This window comes from Motacilla alba, chromosome 13 (assembly GCF_015832195.1).
Source record: "Motacilla alba alba isolate MOTALB_02 chromosome 13, Motacilla_alba_V1.0_pri, whole genome shotgun sequence".
In the NCBI taxonomy this organism is placed as follows: domain Eukaryota; kingdom Metazoa; phylum Chordata; class Aves; order Passeriformes; family Motacillidae; genus Motacilla; species Motacilla alba.
Genome location: NC_052028.1, coordinates 17,374,104 through 17,398,140, shown reverse-complemented (window position 1 = coordinate 17,398,140; position 24,037 = coordinate 17,374,104). Strand labels below are relative to the sequence as shown.

General features: G+C 52.9%; 1 long non-coding RNA gene across 1 annotated transcript; it reads right to left on the bottom strand.

The window, feature by feature from the left end:
• Window positions 1–11,624: 11,624 nt before the first annotated feature.
• Window positions 11,625–19,421, bottom strand: LOC119706617. The gene is made up of 3 exons (XR_005258582.1): window positions 19,256–19,421; window positions 18,670–18,743; window positions 11,625–13,670 (listed from the first exon to the last, which is right to left on the bottom strand). It is a non-coding gene; the product is annotated as an uncharacterized LOC119706617 (long non-coding RNA).
• Window positions 19,422–24,037: the final 4,616 nt, after the last annotated feature.

Genomic DNA, 24,037 nt, shown 5'->3' with positions numbered 1-24,037 from the left:
CCCTCAGCCCTGTGCCCGTGTGTGCCATGATCCTCAGCTCTGTGTCCGTGTGTGCCATGACCCTCAGCCCTGTGCCCATGTGTGTCATGACCCTCAGCCATGCCCCTGTGTGCCATGACCCTCAGCCATGCCCCTGTGTGCCATGATCACGCTGCAGCTCCCAGGACCTGCCCTGGGCACACACCCAGGAGTGTCCCCGAGGCTCGCGCCGGCTCCCAGAGAAGCTCACACTTTGTGTCCCCAGGCATCCTAAGGCAAAGCCTGCCTGGATCCTGTGTGTTAATACATTTATCCATCCAGGTGTGTAGCTTCTGCCCTGCCCTCGAGCCGTTCCAGATTGCACCATCAGTGCCATTATCCAGGGCCAGCCTGGTTCGTGCCAGCTGGGCACGCTAAGCTGAGCTAGGCAAAGCTCCAGCCTCAGACCTTATCTCCCTCACAACATCAATAGTGTGTATTTCGTGCTAGTACCTGGCATATGTTATTTGTATTTATTTATTAAGTAAACATGTCTCTTCTACAAGCTGTCCATAAGTCATTCCAGGCACCTCGAGGCTGTCCCAGGGAGGATGGGGCAGTGGCAGAGGGTGGCGTGAGGGTGTGATGTACCACAGCAAGGGGCTGCACGAGGGTGGCAGAGCATCACGCCCATTCCCAGAGGATTCCTCCCACTGCCTGTGTCTGGCCAGATGGGGCTCTAAAAACAGCACTGAGGCCCCTTGGTGGCTCCCAAACCCCCTGAGAAGCTGGGTTTCTCCACTGCTGGCACAAGGGCAGCTCAAGAGCCACTCCTGCCAGCTGAGAACATCACCAGAGCACCACGCTGCCACGCTCCACCCAGCTCCTCTGGAAAACCCGTGCCAGGGCCTCACCACCCTCCCGGGGAAGCATTTCTCTCTAATATCAAATCTAAATCTACCATCCTTCATCTTAAAGCGTTTCCCCCTCATCCTATCCTGCCATCAAGGATAGGGACAAGACACAAGTGCTCCCTGCTCCCAGCAAACAGGGATCAGCCATCCCACGTGGAGGAAGGAATAAAAAGGCTGCCTTGCATATTTCTGCAGCAGCAATCAGCCACTAATTGCTGCGCTTTCCAATCGCTCTGCTAATTACTGCACTCCTGAACTTCTGCACTTGCTGCACAGACCTTCTCCCAGCACTGATAGCATCTCTGCGATCCCAGGGCTGCCAGGCAAACGGGGAGCTGCCATGGCAGTGGTGGGGCCGTGGCTGGGAAGGAGCCCATGCCAGGTCTGTGCCACCCTCCCCGTGGCCCTTCAGAGCTGCTTCCCTCCCACCTGTGGGATCCACAAGGAAACAGAGGGGAAAGGTGGATTCTGCTGATCCTGTGGGATCCACAAGGAAACAGAGGGGAAAGGTGGATTCTGCCAATCCTGCGGGGCCCACAAGGAAACAGAGGGGAAAGGTGGATTCTGCTGATCCTGTGGACCCCACAAGGAAACAGAGGGGAAAGGTGGATTCTGCCGATCCTGCGGGGCCCACAAGGAAACAGAGGGGAAAGGTGGATTCTGCCAATCCTGCGGGGCCCACAAGGAAACAGAGGGGAAAGGTGGATTCTGCTGATCCTGTGGGATCCACAAGGAAACAGAGGGGAAAGGTGGATTCTGCTGATCCTGCGGGGCCCACAAGGAAACAGAGGGGAAAGGTGGATTCTGCCGATCCTGCGGGCCCCAGCTGCTCCTCTTGGCCAAGAGAGGCACCCAGCCGCTGCCCGGCTCACTGCTCTGGTGGGCACAGCGTGACATTCCCATGGCGAGCACAAAGCCGGGCGAGGCAGGGGGATGAGGACAGCCAACAATGCTTAAACACAGCAGCCACCTTCCCTGTGAGAGGCTGAGCTGTCACTCAAGTCAAAAAAGTGAATTAATGCATGAGCAGGAGATCCAGGTTTCTAATTAAACTGGAAAGTTGGGCCGTGTAAGGCTGGATTTAGCTGGGCTGTCTTGCAACACCTCATTAACCCAGGGCACTCTCTCGTTAGGCTTCTGCTGCTCCGAAACCGCCCCCGCAGGTACGGCTTGACACCCAGCTGGGGAAAAATGTCAACACCTGGTCTGAAAAATAATCCCCGGGGAAGCCAAGTAATTGCTTCAGACAGACGGACAAGCCAGCGTTGCCCGGAGAAACCACCCCGGGGTGTTTGTCCTTAGCGTGAGAGGCAAAAAAGGAGAATTATAAGATTTAATAAAACCATTACACGTGAATATCTTTCCCGGGAAGCGCTGCGAGCCCGAGCGTGCTGTGCGAGGGTTACTGGGCAGGGCCGGGCTGCAGGGCGGGAGGCATCGCGCAAAAAGGGAAATAAATAAACCCGGGCTGAGCACACGGGAACCGCGCGTCCCCTGCGGGATGCCCGGAGGCACCGAGGAATAAAGGAAATAAACAAACAGCTCCTCAGGCCGACACGGAGCCGCCGCGATGCCGGGAGGTGGCGGTGCCGAGGCGCCGGAGCGGGACCGGGCATCCGCGGCGGGCGGAGGCGGCAGCGCCGACATCTGGCTCAGCATCTGGAGCAGGACGGAGCGACAGGAGCCGCAGCGGCCACCCCGGGGAGCCCCGCGTGGGGCCGGGGCTGCCGGGACCCCCGTGGGCAGCAGGAGGGGGGAGAGGGGCCGCGGCCCCGCAGAAGCGCTCACCCCGCAGCGCGGCCCCTCCTTCCTCTTCCTCGCACCCCGCGGCCGCCTGGCCCCGAGACAGAGCCCGGCCCCAGCGGCCAAACCAAGCCGGGAGGGAGCCGGGAACGGTCTGTTATTAAAGGCTGGGAACCGATGGGAATCCGAGCAAAAGGAAAGCTTGGGTTTCTGCTGCTTTCCTGTGGCTGGCGCGCTGGGAAGGCTGCCGGAGGACACACGCAGGATGGGAGCCCTGGGACGCTGTGCTGGCCACCACGAGCTCGGGCAGCATTGTCCCCTCGGAGGCTCCAGGGAGCCCCACAGCCCTGGCCTGGCCCCTGGTGATGCCCATCCCTGCAGCTCTCCCTGGCACTGTCCCCCCCTCCACACACCCTCCCCCTGCCCCCTCCTCTGCACCCCAGAGCTCCCTCCCCACTAACCCAGGCTTGTGCCAAACCATTTCGGGATGTCCTGACTGAAAGAGGCTCTTGGGACAGCACAGCTATTCCCCTTTGTGCCCTGACTCTGCTTTTAGAACCAGAATCTGAAGAATTCCCAGCTGAGGAGGGAGCTGGGGTAAACCTCTGTCCAGAGTAGTAGAACGGTGGAAATCTGTTCCTTAAAGAGAAGCGATTTCCATGAGGAAGGTCCCGTTGGGAAGAACGGCGGGATTTGCTGAGCAAAGCCTGCCAAAGCTCTGCCTCACAGCATCAGCACGGCTCTTGCAGGTTGGGCTCCCCCTCAGCACGGGCAGCAATTTGTTCTGGCTAGTGAGGGCGGCTTGTGGCAAGGGCTAATCCCAGCTCCGGGGTCGAGCCCCTCAGGAGAGGGGAGAGCCCCCACTCGCAGCCCAGGCTCCTCCCCAGGCGCTGAGCATCCAGAGGCAGCAGCTTTGTGTAATCCCCGCACAAAGAGGTGGTCACTGCTAATGGGTTTACCTGCTTAATTCTCCCTGGCCCTTCCTGCCTCTCCGGGTTTTCCCTTCCCTCTGGCTCGGTGCTACAGGAAACTCTGCTTCCCACATTAAGCAGATTGTCTGCAGCAGGACAGGCAAATGCATTTATCCTGCTGAATTCCCCGGCCGTGACACGGCGGCGTTTCCAGGATATGAATCCTCTGCCACTCACATCCTTCCCTGCCTGCTTCCGGAGCTGAGCCACGACACGCTTATCAATTTATCACCCCAGGCACAGAGCATCCTCAGCCCCCTGGCTCCCTCAGCGCTTCCCCGGGGACCAGCTGCTGTCACCCCCAGCTGCCCAGAGGAGCCCTGATGCTCGTGGTGACCACCAAAGCATCTCCCACCCCACTGCCAGGGCTCATCCCTGCCCAGCACAGCCCTGCGTCAGAGGGGTCTGGTGGTGGGTACACTTGGGACGCGCTCAAACACTCCCCACTAGCCCAGATTTACTGCTTTGTGCAGAAATCATCCCAACATGGGTCTCCTCTTCTTGCAGGAGGAAGGTGGGAAGGACATTCCCACCCACACGTGCCACAAGAGCCAACCTCTGCGACGTGCCTCAATTAGAAATGGTTTTCAGGCTCAGACTAGCAGTGTTGGCCCAGTCAGGGGAGGATGGGCTCTGTCACAGCTCTGCTGGGCAGGACACTGGGCAGGAAAATAATTTCCAGGCACAGCCATAGAAGTTACAGCTCGATAACTCAGTCTGCAAGGTTTGTGCTCCTTGGAGAGCAAGGCCTCCAGCTCAGGTCCAAACCCTGCTCTCCAAGGACAGCCCCAGCTTTCCAAAGCAAATCCAAGCACAACTCAAAGCCATCAGAATCCAATTGCTGCTCACTCGAGCACATCCCCCTTGTCACTGAGCATGGAAATTCAATATGTGGGAAGAGCTTGCAACAAAAAAAAGAGAAATTCTGTTTATTTTCTTAGCAGGAGTTTGGGCTAAACCCTTCACTTTTGGGAAGAGAGTCAGTAACTCTGTCACTTCTTTTTTTACCCTCCTTTAATTACTTTTCTAACCTAAATGAGAACCAAGAGGAAGGCCTGGGGCACAATCACAGCGTCGTTGGCCAGATGTACCCTGGCCAAAAAAGTGATTCCAAAATGAGACAGAGCGCAATGAATTATAACTAAAACACTGTTTTACCAATTTTCCTCAGAATCTGGACAAGTTTTCCACAATACAAAATAATTATTTTTTTTTCCTAGCCGAACAACCTGTGTAAGAAAGAGCTTGGGAAGGGCATCCCTGAGGATGTCACTTGTCACTGCAGATGCTTTGTCCAGAGGAAAAGGCACACGGCCACTGTGCAGCAGCTTTAGCTCCACCAACAGCCCACGCTGTTGTGAGGGAGGAAACCCTCAGCCCACGCTGCTGTGCCGGGGAGCAGCTCCTTCACACGTCAGGCTGTAACTTTCTGAGTGCACCGCAGGGTTTACATTGCGTTAAGCCCATCTAGACACAGAACCATTTCCTCCTCCCGGCCCCGCTAAGCCCCAGCGATTAACACTGTCCCCACCAAGGAGCAGAGAGGTCCCCACGGCTCCTGAACGCCCTCTGCTCCCCCAGCCTGCTCTGGGCTGGCTTTCTGGAGCAGATCTTCCTCCCTCCTGACGCTTGGGACACATTCATCCATTCTGTGCCCACGGGATGGGTCCCAGCACGTGCAGAGCAGCTCCATGGTCTGTCCTGCTCCCCCAGCCAGGAGCTGTTCCATTCTGTTCCTCCAAACCCTCCAAACCCACCTCTTCTCCTTCCTCACCAAAATGCAGGCTTAGACCTCATTTTTTTTTTAGTAAAATCCTGGTTCTGCTGTCCCTCACTGCTCTCTCAGGCGCTGCCCACATTCCCAGGCCCTGCCACAGCTCCAGCCCCGCTGCTGCCCTCCCATCTGCCAGCCCACCTGTCTCTGCAACCGGCCACAAATCACACCCCAGAAGAGTTAAAGCAGCCTGGAGCGTGGCTCCTGCCCCACTTTGCTGCCTGAACACCGTCCAAAAGCAGTCACACAGCACAATGGCCGCGGCCAGCAGCGCTGAGGTTCCGCAGGGACAGACAGACAGACTGACAGCAGCAGCACCGGCCACCCCGTTCTCTCCAGGATTTTCCCCCACTGCTATTTCCATTCCTTTGGGGGTTTTCTTGACAGTCTGGGCTGTCCCCCCTGGCAGGCTGTGCTGCCTGGCCCTGTCCCCACACAGTCCTCGTCCCCTCGGGGCACAGGGACCCCAAGGAGGCCAACACAAACTGCCACCAGGACGCCACGCGTACCACTGACAAATCTCCTAATAAGTGTTGAAAATGAGAAGAAAAGAAGAAATAAAAGGAGCCGGAGGAAGGAATCTGCTCGGGGAACAGCTCCATCTGGGCTTGGCACCGGGGCACTCAGCACATCAGCGCCCAGGGGACGATGGGTCCTGGCCAGACGGAGCTGCTGGCCCCGGCCCCGCGGGGATTCGGCCAGTTCAAACGCTGGGGCTGCAGGAATTCTCTGCTGAAAAGGGGGCCACGCAGCCAGGGATTCCTGAAAACAGAAAAGAGCTGGGTGCTTCCCTCGCTTCCCTGCCCTGCAAGGCTCGGGAGGGTCTCCAGCAGCAGGAGCTGGGGGCTGTGGGCAGCAGCAGCTCAGGTCTCTGTCCCACAGTCGTCGCTTCCTGCCTGTGCTTTATTTATCCCATATGTTTATTTTCTATACAGTTTGTCCTGAAATATGGCAGTTTGGGCTTTCGAGGCTTTCCTATCCACTGGGGTAAACCCCACATGTGGGATGACAAAGAGATGGAATCAGCCAGTGCTGATTCTGTGCTCTGGCTTCTGCCAGCTCCAGAGGCTCTGTGGGCTTTGGGGGTTTTTGTTTCTTTTTTGCTTTTTTTTTTTCCTCTTTTTTTTTCAACTGAACTTGTGCTTTTAACACTTCCTAGCTTAAATATTTTCAAAAGTTAGAAATAGGAAAAAAACAAAAAGCTCCACTGATAACAACTTTTCCATGTTGTCATGAAAACAAGAGAATCTCTCGGGATGCTGTGGGTGACTGCTGGGATGTGCCAATGGAACAGCGACCACAGGTCCTGTTCTGGGGTGTAACAGTGCTCCCCCACCTCACCAGGACCTTCATTCTGGGCATTTTGGGACAGAGCTGCTCTGTGATGATGACAGCAGGATGCTCAGCCCCAGCTGGAGCAGTGCCATGACCATCCCCCAGCCCAAGGATCAAGAATGAGAATTAAAAGAGAGAAAGAAAAAAAAAAAAAAAAGCCTCTTTGAAATCAGTTTTAAGTAAACAAAAAATTGATCTCACAAGCTTCAGTAACCACAAGCATAAATTTGGGGTTGGCTGGGCTCTGTTTTGCTTGGGTTCCTCTGCATCACATATGAAGCCTATTTTAGGATGCTTTGCTTGAGCGGCTCAGCTCATCACCAGGGCCAACGTGCACTGCACAGTCACCCCGGAGCCACTGCTGGCCCCACGGCCACGGGGACAGGGAGAGGCAGAGCTGGTCTGGAGGGCAAAGAAAATCCCTCATCCCTTGGGCTCCTGCTGCCACGGGCAAGCTCTGGCACGAGTTCTCCCTCTCAGCAACTCCTGCTGCTGGCCACGTTCTCAGCTGCACTGAGCCTGCTGCCTGCTCCTATGCCCAGCCTGGAAGGAGTCCCTGGGTGCCTGTCCTTGCCCCAAGACAGCAGCTGTGGCAGCTGTCACCTCCCCAGGCGCAGGGACAGTGGGCCAGCACAAGCAGCGATGTCCTCACAGCAGAGCCCTGCAGAGCTGCACGGAGGAACCTCTCAGCACAGCCTTCCAGAGAGAAAGGGCTGGGGGCGGCGGTCCCTGGCCAGAGACTGGAGCTCCTGTGCCCCCAGGAAGGCAGGGAACTGCTGACAGCCTGGCCCTGGACACTCCTCTGCTTCCCAAAGCCCTCCACGCACCCCAACAGCAGCTCCTGCTGCCCCGAGTTCCCTCAGCACTCCCGGATCAGGACACACGGCCATGGTCTGAAGTGACTCCTTCCCCACCCGCGGGCAAAGCAGGAGCAGGGAGGCAGAGCTGTTCCCTCATCCTCACGGGAGAGGGGAGGCCAGGCTTGGCTGGGAGCAGGACCCCAGAGAGTGGGGTGAGGGGAGCAGGACCCCCAAACAATGGGGTGAGGGGAACAGGACCCCAGAGAGTGGGGTGAGTGGAACAGCACCCCCAAACAATGGGGTGAGGGGAGCAGGACCCCCAAACAATGGGGTGAGGGGAGCAGGACCCCAGGCAGTGGGGTGAGGGGAACAGGACCCCAAACAATGGGGTGAGGGGAACAGGACCCCAGGCAGTGGGGTGAGGGGAACAGGACCCCAGAGAGTGGGGTGAGGGGAGCAGGACCCCAGGCAGTGGGGTGAAGGGAACAGGACCCCAGGCAGTGGGGTGAGGGGAACAGGACCCCAAACAATGGGGTGAGGGGAACAGGACCCCAGGCAGTGGGGTGAGGGGAACAGGACCCCAGGCAGTGGGGTGAAGGGAACAGGACCCCAGGCAGTGGGGTGAGGGGAACAGGACCCCAGGCAGTGGGGTGAAGGGAACAGGACCCCAGGCAGTGGGGGACAATCTCGGAGCTCAGGGGTGGATGGAGCCGGTGCAGAAGCACAGGTCCAGCACAGAGCCGTGCAGGCTGATGTGAAATCAAAGTAGGAACTGCCAGGGCTGACACATCAGTGCTGAGGCTGGAGGCCACACACGGCTGGAGCTTCACCCACCCTGACAAAACCAGCACATCAAACTCACACCTATAAAACAGCCGCGGCTCAGCCCCAAGTGTTTTGCATTTAAAGAATGGCTGCTGTTATCTTCCACAAGTCCCTGATTGAAATCCGTGTCTGACTGGCATGGCTGCAGGTTGGCTGTGTTTGTTCACTCACTGTGAGTGAGCTGCTCAGTTTCCCAGAATCCCAACACAGAAACACTCCCCACTGAGATGAACAGGACGTGCTTTTAGTGGTTTAGCAACTGTGCATCCTGTGTGTCCTTCGTGACAGCCACGAGCCCCTCCACGGCTCCCTCACGCTGCTTTGAGCACATCTGCACTTCTGGAGTAATTCAATATAAATATATATTTATATCGGGTCCAGCAGTTGGACTCGATGATCCCTGTGGGTCCCTTCCAACACAGGATATTCCGTGATTCTGTGATATATTTGTCATACATTCAGGAAGGCTGGCTTCTCAAAGTCTTGCAGGGCTTGGAACCAGCAATGATTATAATCAGGAAAAGAGCAGAGTGAGACATCTCCCATCTTTTTACGGAATAAAAGTCCCATTTCTATCTTCATAGGGATAGATCTGATTTTAAACTCAAGCTACATGAATACAGGAAAAAAAATCAGGATTGTACAAAGAAAATTCCATACTATTGTTGTCAGATTTTAACATTTCAAGACGGGTAGGAAAAGAAAAGTATTTCTCACCTATCACAGGAAATCACCTGGATTTTCTGTGAAAAGAGCCTGACCTGCTGAAGCACTCAGAGGAGATCACATGGAGACACCAGGGCCAGGGCAGCACCTCACCTCACTCACCAGAGACAGCTCAGGTGTGAGCATCACCTTGCACAGAACTTGGATCTCTTCCCCCCACAACAGCAACTCCCACCCCTGTGTGGCTTTTGTGCATGCCTGGATGGAAAGAATAATTCCAATTATCCATCAGCTGTGATGATTTGGCATTAGTGAGCTTCTGCAGTTTGCTGCTGCCATGGTTGGCTGAGGAAGCCTGAGGATGGCCCAGAAGGTTTCTTAAGTGTGGCTTCTATCAAGATATGCAACTTTTAAATGTTTTTATGCTTTTGCCAATTTAATTCAAATCTGATAGATCTTAATCTCTCTATCAGCAGCATCTGCACTGCTGTGAGAGAGCAGCAGCTCCGTGGACAGATGTGAGGGGGCACAGGGGACAAAGCCCCTGTCCCCAGGGCTTTCCTCCCTGGCCCTGTAATGTCCTACTCCAGAGCACAGGAGCCGTAGCCACCTGCTGCCAGCAGGAAATGACAATGTCAGGGAGAAAAGGCAGATTTTATTGTGTCTGGAGAACTGCAGCTCCGTGAAGCTGAAGTATTTAAATAGACAAGAATCTTTTGTCCAGGAAACTGAGCACTAATAATAACATTTCCTCCCGCAAAGAAGGCTTCTTCCCAGCTGCTTTGCACGGTCTCTGCCTCCTCCTGTTCCCTGGCACTGTCCCAGACCTTGTCACCCCCCTTTCCCCTCTCAGGCTGCAGAACACCCCACGGTTTTCCCGGCCGCCTTCACTCCACTCCCCAGCTCTCCCTCCTCCACCAAACATCCGGATTTTCTATTTGATTCCCTGCTCTGTTTTCTCCTCCAGGCTGCCTTGGCAAGCACACACCAGCAAGAGGAAGCCTCTCCTCTGGATCTGGTGCCCGGAGCCGCGGCACACCCCAGTTCCCCCATCCTTACTGGGACAGCCTGGTCCTGCTGGTGCAGACACCCCACTCAGAGAGCACAGGGCACCTTTTCCCAAATGCCCACGGCTTCCCAAAGCTGTGGGGGAATATTACGAGGGATGAAAGAGGACCCAGCCCAACATTCCATGCGCTCATCAACTTTCCAAACCCTGGCCAGAGCATGGAGGTACTCCAGCTCTCCAACCAGCTACAAATTATTGAATTATTCATTCATTTCCTGTGGGCACACTTCCCAAGTCAGCCCTAAAGAAAATCCACCCCAGGACAGCAGTCCTGTGTGTGGGTGTTGGGATGCACTGCTGTGGCAGCAGAAAGGGACTTGGGGCAGCCGGGTACCGAGGGAACACAGGGAATTTCCTGGAGCAAAGAGCAAGCCCTGACTGTTCCTGCCAGCACAGAACAATGTGCTGGAGGAGCCAGCAGCATCCTCTGGAGAGCAGAGCTGTGGTTCCCATCCTCCCCTCTGGAACAGCATCCCTGTCCCCATGGCTGTGGGTTAAACACCAGGGCTGGGTCCCCTGGGAGCATCCCATGGGACAGGAGCCAGCCCTGCAGCCTCTTGCCGGGACAAAACAATGTGAAAGGAAAGATGGAGTGTCAGAAACGAGACCTGTAGGAAACCAAGTCTTACCTGGAGGAAATGCAGGGCTGAGGGAGCTGTGTCTGGGCTGGAAAGGAGGGTCAGAGCAGGGGGCTGTGGCTGCTCAGAGACCTCAAATCCTTCAATATCCTGCTGCTGCCAGGGGACCAGAGTCTCAGCAGAACCATGGCTTTAGCAGGTGACAGATCTGAAAACCAAAGTGCTGCGTAACAGGAGGAACAGAAAGAAATGAGTAAAAATAAAGGGGTTTAATGAAAACATATCTTGTTTCCATCTTAAAGAAGGGGAAGAGGCAGAACAATTCTTATCCATAGCTCAATGTATTTATTGGAATTCATTTAAGAGCAGAAAATTCATAGATAGAAAAAATATCGTTCCATCACGACTGAAGTGTCCTGACAGTGTTGGTGCAAAATCTTTGCTGGTTCTAGTAAAATAAATTGGATTTAATGGTGGTTTGATCTCTTGAGTTCAACAGGACCACAGCCCTACCCTGCACCCTCAAGCCAGCCTCAGAGCAGAGGATGGGTGTGGAGTCAGGAAAGCTGCAAGGTATTAACAAAAATATTGAAATGAGGGTCCAGGTTTCCATACACAAAACCCTAAAGAAACTGGATCCCAAGTGCCAGTTTTTAATTAAATACCAGCTTGGACTATTATAAAAATCCAGGAAGTAACATATAATTATGCATCTACAAAGCTGATGACTCAAATTATTCTATTGATTTGAAATACAGTGTGTGCAAATGCATTTTACATATGTAATAAACTTGTTAGCTTAATAAATATGTGGAGACAACATTAAAATTTGTGTCTGATTTTAGAAACAAGTGGCTAAATCCCTGACCCATTCATCTGCATGAGACAAGTGAAACAAAGGCTTCACTGCTTTTATTTTATTTTATTCTTACAGAAGTAATGATTTAGAAAATGTACATTATCATCAACACTATAATCACCATCCCGAGTCTGTAATTCCACGAGGGAAGCCTGCACTGCACATAAACTGAGCCCACTGGGGGCTGTTGAAGCTTAAGTTCCTTAAGAATTATTTTTAAATTCCTCTCCATCAGGGATGTTATAAGTAATGAGAGCAGCTGCAATTGTGGCTTTTTGGAGAGTGTTCTCCCAGCTTGTTCTAGAAAAGCTGCTTGAAAGGTCATGGTGCTGAGCCTGTGGTGCCTGGGCTGGCTGGTGTAACAGAGCTGCATTTTAGCTGGCATCTGGCTGAGCTTATATTTTCATTTGTAAAAATTGAAAAATTCTTGGAAGAACTCCACAGCCTACAAAAAAAAAAAAATGTTCTTCTTGAAAACTAGTTATGAGTTAATGATAATTCCACTTTGGGCAGGAAGGAAGGGTTTAGGCTGGACGTCCCTGGGTGAGTGGGGAGGATGTTAAACCACAGCCCTGCTCAGGTCCCAGGCTCTGCTCAACAGGACAGAACCTCCCATTTCCAGGAGATTCATTAAACATCTTCCGCAGAACCAAATTACTTTTATAAACACTAAGTAATTCTGGATATGGGAGAACTTTCTGAATGGAGCTCAAATCCAGCTTTTCCTTTGACACATCCCTAGAAGAAACCTCAAATATTAACTCCTGAGAAATGCAGACAAAATCATGCAAGAGCTGAGACATCCTGGATGTACAATGTACTTGATAAGTATTTTTATATCCCTTATGCCAGAGATACAGGGGAACAATCACAGACATCACGGCAAAACTCAAATTCTGATTTATCCCCACATTTAGCTACAGCCAGGGTACAATTCTGCTTAGAGTGTCTGTTTGTAGAAAATATATGTCTATTTAATCTTGATGAGCTCTGGAGTGATCCTGTGCTGGGAAAAGAACTGGTCATTATTCAGAAGGACTTACGGAACTTCCACACAAGGAAAAGGCTGGAGCTCTGGAAATAACCAAAGGGGAGCTGGACAAGGACAAATGAACGACCTCTCCTCTGCACAGAGGGAAAAACCTGCCACGCTATTCCCTTCTTTCCAATAAATGTCCAGATTTAAGGTGGATTAGCAAAGGTTTAGACTCCTAGCATCCAGCTTTACTCCATCTATTTCTCCACTGGCATAAATCATGGAATCACATTGAACTGGGGAATTGTTAAGGTGAGAAAAGACCCCTGAGATCAGATTCAACCATCAGTCCATCAGCACCATCATGTTCTCCACCAAACCATGTCCTTGGGTGCCAGATCCACATATTTTTTGAACGCTTCCAGAGGTGATGACTCCACCACTGCCCTGGGCAGACTGTTCCAACGCTTGACAAACCTTTCCACGAAAAAATTTTCCTAATATCCAACCTAAACCTTCCCTGGTGCAACTTGAGGCCATTTCATCTTGTCCTGAGGGACCCCAGGGCAGGCACAGGACTTTTGCAGCTCCACAGCTTTCCACCAGGATTTATGCACCCTACAGAAGGAAAGAGCTCACGAGAGCCAGGCAAAGCAGGGCAGCACCTCACCTGCCCTGGAGCTGGGACATGTCCCTGCTGGCCCTCAAACCAGGGTACCTGAGGGAGCACACCTTAGAAGAGGGGAGTGAAAATGAGATAGGTGTGTCCTGCCAAAACCCCACATGAGCTGGGATGTGCATATCCAAAACCCCGACTGTCCCTTGTCCCCTGCAGGGCTCCGGAGCTGCGCCACGTCCCCTACTCATGAATGTTTCACTGCACTTCTGGAAAACAGGCGCTGCTTTTGAGCAGTCTATGAAACAATATTGTCAACAGCTCAGCTGTTCTCCCCTCTGGCCTGGGCAGAGCCAAGAACAATGTCAATTCAGGCATGAAAACCCTTCGCCTTGGGCAGCCCCATCCAGGGATGCTCAGCTTTGCCTTCCCACTGCACCAGGGAGAGGTGATGGGGCTGGATGGAGGGTCATGGCACAAAACGAGCCAGGCAAGAGAGAGGCCTTCAAGTGAGCAAGCCCACGGTTGACAGGGATTGCAGGATTTAAGCTGGAGCCAGTGAACACCCTGGGCTGGATGCGCCTGCCTGAAAAACAAAAAAAAATCCAATAAAATGGGCAGATGGTCCTGGAGACGAAGGGGGAAGGGGGGCTGGAAACAAGGAAACCAGATATTAAAAAATGTAAATGAGAGGGAAATTATAAAAAAGCATAAAGCTCCTGTCCCTGAGGGAACAGCTGTGTATGCTAATCCCTCCTGGGCTGCTCCTTTTGGATCTCCCTTCCTTCCTTCCTCCGTCCCTCTCTAATAGCTCCCTTGTTCCTGCTGGACAAAACCGGCCCTTTGTGGCTGCTCTCAGAACAACATTAAAAACAGGAATAGGGAAATTGTAAACAGGAGGCTTTTGGCCTACAGGCCAAGGCACACACCGGCCTCTGAGGTCTACTTCATGCTAAGCAAAGAAACAGATCTTTGTTGCTAAAGGGATTAGGGCTGCGGGATTTGGGAGGCTCGGCAGAGGCATTCAGCTGGCCTGAAGTGGGGGCTTTGTAAAGAGATACCTCCATTATGGCCCCGCCAGCGGAAACGGCTCCGCTCTTTATGCGCCGGGGAAATGCGATAGTGCTGGGGCTGAAGGGCTCTCCCGAACGCCCCGTCTGCTCAATGGCAGATTCTTCCCCTGCTAAATAGATGGGGGGTAATTACCTTCGCTGGGGGGCAGGGAAAAGGCCCATCTTTAACCCTTGGGTGCTTTAGTGAGAGCCACCCCAGCCAGGGCTGCAATGGGTCTCCAGAGGAGCACCTACCACCCTTCCTTCTACCTCGAATTCCTCCTCAAGCAAATCAGCACATGCCATAAAATATCCACCACCTGCGTTATTCCAGGGCTCCCTTAGGCCACCTTTGTGCCCAGGGTGCCAGTGACCCACAATAAACCCCAGCCCAGCCCTTGACCAGAGCCATCCCTGGCAGCACATCTTCCCACTGCCCAGGGTTTGTGCCCTGCGTGGGGTTTTGGCTGGGGATGGCCTTTTTCTCTATTTTTTTTTTTTTTTCTGTTTTAGGAATAATCAACCAACTCCTTCCTGCTGAACAATAACCTACATTCAGGGTTGCATTAAGATTATCCCTCAGTTGCACACAGCCCACACCACCTCTATGGAAGTATTATGGATTTTTCCATGGTTGACTTCTAATTAAATTCCCCAGCTGAGCTCAAGAGCCATGGGAAGATAGGCATGCTCACAAACAGCACGGTACTGGCAGCCCCTGTGCTTCCAGTGGGAATCTCTCCTGGAAAAGAGAGCAGGCAGCTCTGAGCCTGCCACAGCTGAGCCCTCTCCATCAGCACAAGCGGGCTGCCCTCGTGCTTGTGGGGCGTGGGGCAGCCAGCCATGGGTGGTCACACTTCTCCTAGTGGTACCTAAGAATTACTCCTTCTTTTCCCCCAAAACCGAGAGCATGTGCAACTGGAAGTGGCTCTGCTCTGGAAAAGGAACAGAACTTCACTGCAGAGTCTAGAAAGGAGAATAAATACAAAATTATGTGCCTTGGAGGCTGTTGGATGAGAGATTCTGCTCAGGCTGTACCAGTGTTGCCAGTGACCTGCTGCTGGCTGTCACCTCTGCCACCCACCCTTCTCCAGTGCCACCAGGGTGTCCTGTGGGCAGAGGGAAGAGCTGGGTTTGATGGCACAGTTCCAAGCATTCCAATTTTCAATGACACAAACTGATTATACCAGAACAACCTTCCTTAAAACCCATTAATTTGAAGTTTACAGGTTGGCCTGATGATAAAAGCCAACTAGCGTGCAATCCATCTTTAACTTTTTTTTTCAGGCGCTGCCTAAATGTCAGTCTTCTCCTTTTTGGCCCCAGTTTCAAACTCTCTTCCCAGGAAAATGTTTGTAAAAATAATTTGCTATAATTAGAAAAACATTTCATTGGAAATTCATTACTGGAAGCCTGTCCTGCCAGTGGGAGCAGGGCAGGCTCCAGGACACCTCTTTTGGTGACATGTCTCTGCTGAACTGACAGCCCAAGAGACGCCCATGTTTGTGTCACAGGGCTTTGAGCTCCAGCTCCCAGAATCAAAGGATTATGAGTGCTTTGCTACATCCAGAAAAGAGATCTCTTGATTCCAGTCCCTGTGCCTGGTGGGAGTCCTGACTCCCAACGAGAATGGGAACAGCAAGAGCAGGATATCTGTTATTTTGAGGGCATTTAATGTGATACCCCCTCAGGTGTGGCAGTGCCACTGAGAGCCGGGGCTGTAGCTGTCTCTAGAACTCAGTATTTGGGCTCAGAAACACAGACACAGCCTCTGCGTCCTGCCCTGGGTAACCTGGGAGCCACCACCCCTCAGGAGAAGGGGGAACATCATGGCAAGGGCCAAGTGAGTTTGGATGCAGTCACTAAGCCCAGCCAGCGCCGGAGTTTTAGGTGTGCCAGTGCTGTGAGTGAGGAGCTCTGCTGTGCCATGCTCCCCCTGGGGTCAGCACAAAGGCTTCCCACGACTGGACACCAGAACTCCAGCCAGGGATGAGCATTCCCTTCGCCATCCCTCTCTCCTGCCCTTTGCTCTGATGCAGAGCCCTTGGGATGCAGCATCCCCCTGCAGCACAAACCCCTCTGCTGCCCCACCCCAGAGCTTCACCCCAACAGGGAAAGCACAGCTTGCTCATGTGGGTTACAAGGGGGATGGCACAAAAAGGCAGCCCCTGATCACACCCCTCTGAGCTGGGACTCTGAGCTGTGAACACCCCTTCAGGCCGGGGACTTTGCACACACAGAGAGGAGCCTGGGGGCTGAGGGATGGCAACTCCCTGACCAATTACAAAGTAATTAAAAGACCCACCAAGAAAGCTTTGCATATGGACTTCAATTATTACACCACAGTCCTGCCAGAAAAACACAAAAGAGGATCTTGGGCAGCTCGGAGGATGCACATGGCTTGTGTAGGTGGAGAGACCTAAGAGGCTGTTGCTTTGGGTAGGAAGTGGATTTTCCCTCTCCTATAATCTTGTTAAATTACCTTGGTTTGAAATCAATGATTTATATCTCCCTCTTCAAATCCAGAGGGGGAAAAAAAAAACCCAAACCCTCTCTAAACAGGCAGTGTGTGACAAGCAATACATTTTCACTTTCGTTTACCCTCGCACTGCAAAGTTCACTCAGCGAACCAGAAGTGTTACAGGAAAACACTGGGAAGGACTGGTTTAAAAGAAAACCTTGGCTGAAGTGAGATGGAAAACAGATTTCCCGGGTTAGGTAAGTATCAGAAAATAATACATAATGTTAGACATCCGAAAAGGGAAGTAGGAAAATATTTAGGAATGTGCATAGCCATTTGCAGCCTATGAAAAGCACAAAAACCCAGTTTCATTAGGAAAGGACACTGCAAACAGTGCCAGGAGGTGCCATGCTCCAGGACCATCCTGGGAAATGGCCATATCCTGAGCCCAGCACTGCTTTTCTGGGAGTGCCTGTGTGTAGCTGGCTGAGAGATTTTCATTTCCCTTTGGGGTTCAGGGAGCCTCCCTCCCTCCTCAGCCAGTTTGCATCCGTGTGGGTCCCGCAGCTTCCAGGAGGAATCATCTCTTAGCAACACTGACAAAACCAAAATAAAATAAAGACTCAGCACAGGCCTGGAACCGAGGCCACGCTGCAGCCCGCCTGCTCCGAGGGTGGAGCAATTAACATCTGTCCAATTAACATCTGTCCAATGAACATCTGTCCGATGAACATCTCCTCACCCTTCAGCCTTGTGAAACCCCACGGTGCTGCCAGGGAGCGCCGAGCCTTCATCACCTGAAAGCCACCCCCAAGAGAAGGGTGGGCACAGGACGAGGGAGGTGATGCCTCCCTCTGCTCCTCTCTGCTGAGGCCCCACCTGGAGCTCTGTGTCCAGCTCTGGGGTCCCCAGCCCAGGAGGGACCTGCAGCTGCTGGAGGGAGCCCAGAGGAGCCCCAGGGATGCTCCAGGAGCAAACAGCTCTGTGCTGCAGCAGGTGTGAGGCATCACCAGCGGTGCCAGCGGGGAGGAACTGTGTGTCCCAAAGCCAGGGGAAGCACTGCCATCACCCAGGGACAGCTTTGGCCCTGCTGAGTCTCTGCTCTTCCCCCAGCAGGAGCAACACCCCAGCCCCAGGAGCGCGCCCAGCTCGGCCGTGGCCCCGCTGCCCATCGGGAACACAAACCTGCCCTTTCTGCTTCTGGGTGAGCTGGATGGAAATCACCAGGCTCCCCGTTCCCATGGAGGGACAGCAGGGACCTGCTGGACACTGCCCCCTCCTTTAACAACAGTGCCATTATGGGATGCTGAGCCAGCAGCCGTGGGGCTGGGGAGCCCCCGGTGCCCCTGCCCCACCAGGCACTGCCGCCCTGGCACAGCACAGGGTGGGACTTTGGGTGCCTGTCCCCGCTGCCCACGGCGGGTTTGGAGAGGAAATCCCCCCACGTGGCCTGGAGCACCGTGAGGGAAATAAAGCCATCTGTTCATTGAGGCAGGGCAGCCTCAAAGCAATTAATGTAAAGAGCCTGCTTGAAGGGGTCTCTCCTCCATGCAAATCCCCTCTTGTAAACAAACCTCACAGGCCCTAGCCCCAGTCTCTGAGGCAAGTTCCAATCTGATTAGTTACTCCACATGCCTTAAATTCCCCCTCACAGTTACCAGTGAATGAAACTATCTTTTTGCTGAGATATATGACACACTTGCTGATTTTCACCTTGAGGTGTCCTTTGCAGTGATAATTAGTGAAACTGGGACCCCTCAGGGTGAAAAACAAGCAATTTAAGTTGTTTTTTTGGCAGTAGCTGTCCTGCAGACCACCAGCCACACAGCACAGCACCAGACCTCCACCACAGTCCAGCACACACTGAGTTTTACCTCCCATATTCGCATTACTCCAGACTTCTTTGGGTGACCACCTGAAGCAGAGCACAGAGTGCAAGGTGGGTAGTTCAGTATATCAAAAACAGGAGAATGAATTATTGGGAAGGGAGTTCAGCAGCAGTTTTGTGCCATTCTCTGGGCAGCAGTCCTGGAAAGCACTCGTGGGAAAAGCACTTGGTGCAGTGAACTCACCTGGGCAGGAGCATTCCTGCAGGAACACGCACTGAGGATTCTGGAAAAGCAGTGGGATGAAGAAACAGTCCCCCCTATGGAGGAAATGCATCTGTTCACTGATGGTTTAAACATGGGAGCACCAAACTGGAGCCACAAGCTGTTTCTGCACAGCTCAAGGAGCCCCAGGGAAACTCCACAGCTCCCCTGAGCCTGAGCCCTCCCTCCAGCAATACCCACTTCCTTTTCTCAGATAATTAATTTGCCTTCTCAGTCTCTCCATTTAAAAACACGAGCCTGAAAGCTCCCCAAATTGTAACACAGCCTGGAAAAGCATAATGTGCATCCCAGTCCTTTCCAGCTTCATCCCTGCCCCACTCTGCTCCCCCCAGCAGGGATGTGCTTCCAGCTCACCTCAGCCCAGCATTACAAAGGGTTTGAAACCAGCCTGGTTTCTCTCCCTTGCTTTGTACATCACTTTTTTCTTCTATTCTCTTTAAAAACAGACAGGAAACTGATAAACTGATGAGAGCTAAGTGAATATTAAGCACTTTACACCTCACTGATTTGGGTTTCTGCCCTGCACAGCAGAGCCTGTAGATGTTACCTGTGATGTTCACATGGAGGCTTTGCTTCCCCTGGCGTGCTTCAAGTCAGATCCCTGTCTTCACTCAGGAGGAAAGCCCCTTTCCCCCAGCAGCAATGGAAATTTCCCAAACATGGATAAAAAGAGGGTCCTGCAGTAGAAGACAGGAAGAGAAGAGCAAGATGCATTTCCTGAAAGCAAAAAAAGAAGATTTTCATTAAAGGTAAGTTCTGTTGTCAGCCCCAGGACTTCCAGGCAGTTCAGAACAAACATCACCCCTTGGCCTGAAGGACCAGAATGGCAAGTTTTGGTCTTAAAAAAAAAAAAAATAAAAGAATGAAAAAGTGAAATTGTGGGTGCCCTGTGCCTTTGGGGGGGGCTGAATCTACCCAGAGCTGCTGGGCTGCCCTGAAACCAGTGCAGGTAAACAGGAAATCTGATGGCCAGGGAGGAGTCGGTGCTGGGAACACTTGTGATTTTGGCATTGAAAGTGTTACAGAAAACTTGCCATAAAGTTCCTCTGAGGCTTTAATTTCCCTCCCCCCAATCTTCCTTTGATTTTGATCCCCTCCTTTCCTCGTGTCCTTTGAACTCTTGAAAAGGCACTTTGAAGAGATGTCATAAAGCGGGGGCCTTATTCAGGATCTCCTCTTTGATGCTCCTGCTCCGTGTGTGAAGTGCAGCCCCGCAGGATGTGGAGCCAGAGGAGCCGAAAGCCGAGACGGAAAGGAAAGGGCGCAGAAGTAGAAGTGTGGCTGTGGGCTTTGGGAGCAGCTCCTGGCCACGGGCACAGCCCCAGGCTGGATCCTGGGCTGCAGGGACCTGGCGTGGTCACAGCCAGCCTGCTCCTCCCAGGGGGAGGACGGGGATGGAGGAGAGGGGCAGCAGCTGGGCATCCTTCATCCCAAAGGCCACCTGGGTGTCACCACCAGGTTACAGCTGTGTGACAATCCCCCACGCCTGGGTGACATCCCCCTGGGAAGAGCCCTGTCTGTGTCGCTTGGAGCATCTCTGGCACCCAACCCCCGGGGCTGAGCCCAGCCCAGCAGCTCCAGGAGTCGGTGCTGCTATCACCCTGCAGCCCTCCCCACCTCCAGCTGTCCAGCCATAAGAGGTCCTGCTGTCCAGGACAGAAAACAGCATTAAATAACCAAAAATGTAAACAACCCTGTTAAATAATCAAAAATGTAAATAACCCCACGCACACAAACCACCAAGAGCAGACCTTCAGCTCCCAGGCCCATCCCATGGGAGCTGAGGGCACTGCCCAGGCAGGAGGAAGCAGGTGCAGAGCTCAGCCCCAGCTCTTCAGAGCCAGTCTCCAAACTCCCCACTCCAAACACCCTTTCCATGCTGGAGCACCCAGAAAGCTCAGAACCCCCGGATCATTAGGGCTGGAAAAGCCCTCTCAGAGCAGCAAGTCCAGCCCTGCTGCAGGCCAGGCTTGGGCTGGGTGACTTTTCCCCTCCTGAGCTTCTTCCTGAGTTATGACGGGACATTTCACAGGGAAGCAGTTTGTGCAGCACAGGCCCCGTGGCACACAGCCACTGCTTGGAGCCTCTCAACTTTGTTTAACCTTTGCATAGGGAATTGCATCAACTCGTCCAAGGGAACCTCTCAGCTCGGGAGAAACAGATGTTCAGGCATTAGATAAGCTACGAGCAAGTCCACGGTGCTCATCAGCAGGGACGTGGGGTTGACTTTGGGTTTGTTATTTTTACTGGGTGACCAGTGCTAGGAGTTACTCAGAAATAAGTGAAAATTATCCTGAAAACTTCTTGAAGGGCTTCTGAAAGGGTCTTTTCCTCAGTTGCTCCTTCTTACCTGCAATATCAATTTATATTTTTTTTCTTTTTTTTTTAGAATTACAGCCAAGTATCTGCTTCCAAGCCTGAATGCAGATGCAGCTGGAACAGGAAATTTTAATTTGCTTCCAACCTGGGAATTTTGCACTTTAAGCTTGAGATAAGGAGAGAACTTGGTTTTAAAGACACGTCCCCTAACAAAAGACAATTGTCCTTCCAGAGGGGACCCCCACAGCTCTCCTGAGAAACCAGTACTGCAGAAAATGGCAAAATCTAAAGAGCTGAGTAATCCTGGTGTGCAGGGACACCTTCCACTAGCCCAGGCTACTCCAGCCTGGCCTTGGACACCGCCAGGGATGGGGCAGCCAAGGCTTCTCCAGGCACCCTGTGCCACCAGGCAAAGCCACAGCTGCACTGGCATTGACAAGGGAGACCTGACAAAGCAGCCATGGCTTTTCTTGGTGCAGCCAAGGAGCCTTGGGAAGAACCACAGCAGCCTGGCTCCTCCTGCAGCTGCTCCCTTCACACAACCAGCCTTGAGGAAAGCAAGCAAAGGGGAAAAAAACGAGGCAGAGAATGAAAAACGAGTATTTTGTGACGGGCATTTTGTGTCACTGACCTGTGGCAGATGTTTTGAAGGCACAATCAAACATCTGAAGCTGCAAATATGAGCGCTGGCACCAGGGAGCAACCCAGCACTCAGGGCCTGAAGTTTCCATCTCCTTAAGCCCTGCTCTCACACGGGGCATCTCCCCAAGGACCTTCCCCAGGAGGGCAGGGAGCAGAGAGCTGCCCTGCCACGGCCAAACCCACTCTGCAGCAAAGTAGGTCAAACTGAAATGCTCTGCTCTCAGCTGAAGGTCACCGCTGTCTCCCCAGCCTGCTCCGGGCAAGTGAAGTGTATTTACATTGAGAAGATGTGGAGAGGTTTTGGAGCTGGAAGTGGTTAGAGGAAAAACAGGCTGTTAAAGAGAGCAGAGCGTGAGCCTGCATCCGAAACGCTGAACGCCGAGGGAGGAAAGAATGAAGAATCCCAAATAACAGACATTTCCCTCAAAGGGCAGGAGTGTTAGAACTGCCTTCCCCACTCCTGGGCAAGCACTGGGAGGTGTTCCTGTACAAACTTCAGCACTGATGAGAGGCCTTGGGTAACATTTGCAGAGGGCTTTGACATGGAAAGTCCAAATTTCCCTTTACGGAGGCAGAGCCTGACAAAAGCATAATGGAAAGAGGCTTCTGAGGGACAAAAATTGACTCCCTGGCACACACGCAGGCCCACGCAAACTTTCCAGCCTGCCCTCCAAGTGTGAGCACTGGTGTTTCCATTAAGGGCCTGAAAGCTCAGAAAGCTTCTGGAGAAAAGGTAAACTCCTGATTAGACTGAGCACGGCTTTTTCCTTGGATTTCTGCAGAATTTTTGCACGTGGTTTTGCAGCAGGAGCAGGGATTACCTGGGTACGTTTGTGGGTGTCTCCTCTGACTGCCCTGCAAGAGGAGCACTGATGTAGCCATTTCAGGGTATTTGTCTGAAATCACTGTTGGGGACATTTGTCAGAGGAGACTTCATACAGAAATAAGATCATAGAAGAAATCACAGAATTATTCAGGTTGGGAAAACCCTCTAAGATCATCAAGTCCTAGTGTTCCCCAGCACTGCCAATGCCACCTCTAACCCATGTCCCCAAGTGCCACATGCACACAGCTGTTAAATCCTTCTGGGGATGGGGACTCCACTCTTCTTTCAGGGAAGAAATCTTCCCCAATATCCAACCCAAACCTCCCCAGGTGCTACTTGAGGCCACTTCATTTTGTCCTGTCACCTGTTCTCGGGAGAGGAGACCGATCCCCACCCGGCTGCAACCTCCTACACACAACAGCCTGGATCTGAAGGCACACTGAACTTGGGGAAAGCCCAAACCTAAATCAGGCTGCCTCCTGTGCCCTGCTCTCCCCAGCATGATCCCACCACCCAGGGGACTCCTGGGAGCCCCAGGCAGGGGACACGTGCTGACACGGAGGTTCCATCACTCACACGATGCACACACCGTCTCCTCTGCCCCTGTGGAAGCCATAGCACTGCCGAGCACAGGAGAGTTATGTTAGGAGACTAATTAATGTGTTTTGGCTGTCTCCTAATGAACCCCGGCAGCTGGAAGCAGGCAGGGCGCCAGCGCCACGTGACCGCCGCGCTCTGCCTTGGCCTCGGCTCAGGAATCTCTCTGCTCAACTATCCAGTTGTCCTGCACGACTCTTTTTCCCCCCAAACTGAACTAATCAATGCCTGGCTGCGATTTATCACGGAGGGAGGGGGAGGAACGTGCCTGGAGAAGCTGTTGTGCATCACCCGGTGCGTTCTCAGCCCGCTCCCGTGCAGCCATACCCAGGATTCCACCCCTCCATTCATCTTCCCGCGAGCAGAACGGCTGGAAGCGGGTGAGTGCCTGCCATGGAGAGCAGTTTTGAGTGACGTTATTGCATTCTTGACTTAAGCCCATTTTTCTGGTTTCCATGCAAACGTCAATGAATTTTAAAAGGGAGCATTCAGCCCAGACCTTCCGATTCAGACAAAATACACTATCTCTCTAGATGGGATTATTCTCCTGCTTGGCAGAGGGGGAATCCATTGGATTTCTTCTCCTCTCACCATCACAGCCCCTGACTGTCCCGCACACCCCAGTTACCTCCATGGGCTGCTGCACCATTCCCACGGCTCCGGGCAGGAATACTCCCTCTAAAAGCACAGGAATATAAACGCTTGCACCCCATACGTGGACAGCCACACACGTACAGGTGTGCGCCGGCACCGAGCACGGCAGGAATGTAAATATGTTTTACTCCTAATTATGGAAAGCACTTTGGCAGGAGGCAGCCGGGGACACAAAGAGCTACTATTGAGGTTCCTCAGGCTGTGGCCTCCATTCAGCACACAATTGACAATATTTAGACAGCACGGGCTGGTTCCTTCCTTCGCAAGGTAACTTCCTCGTCTGGCAGCCCC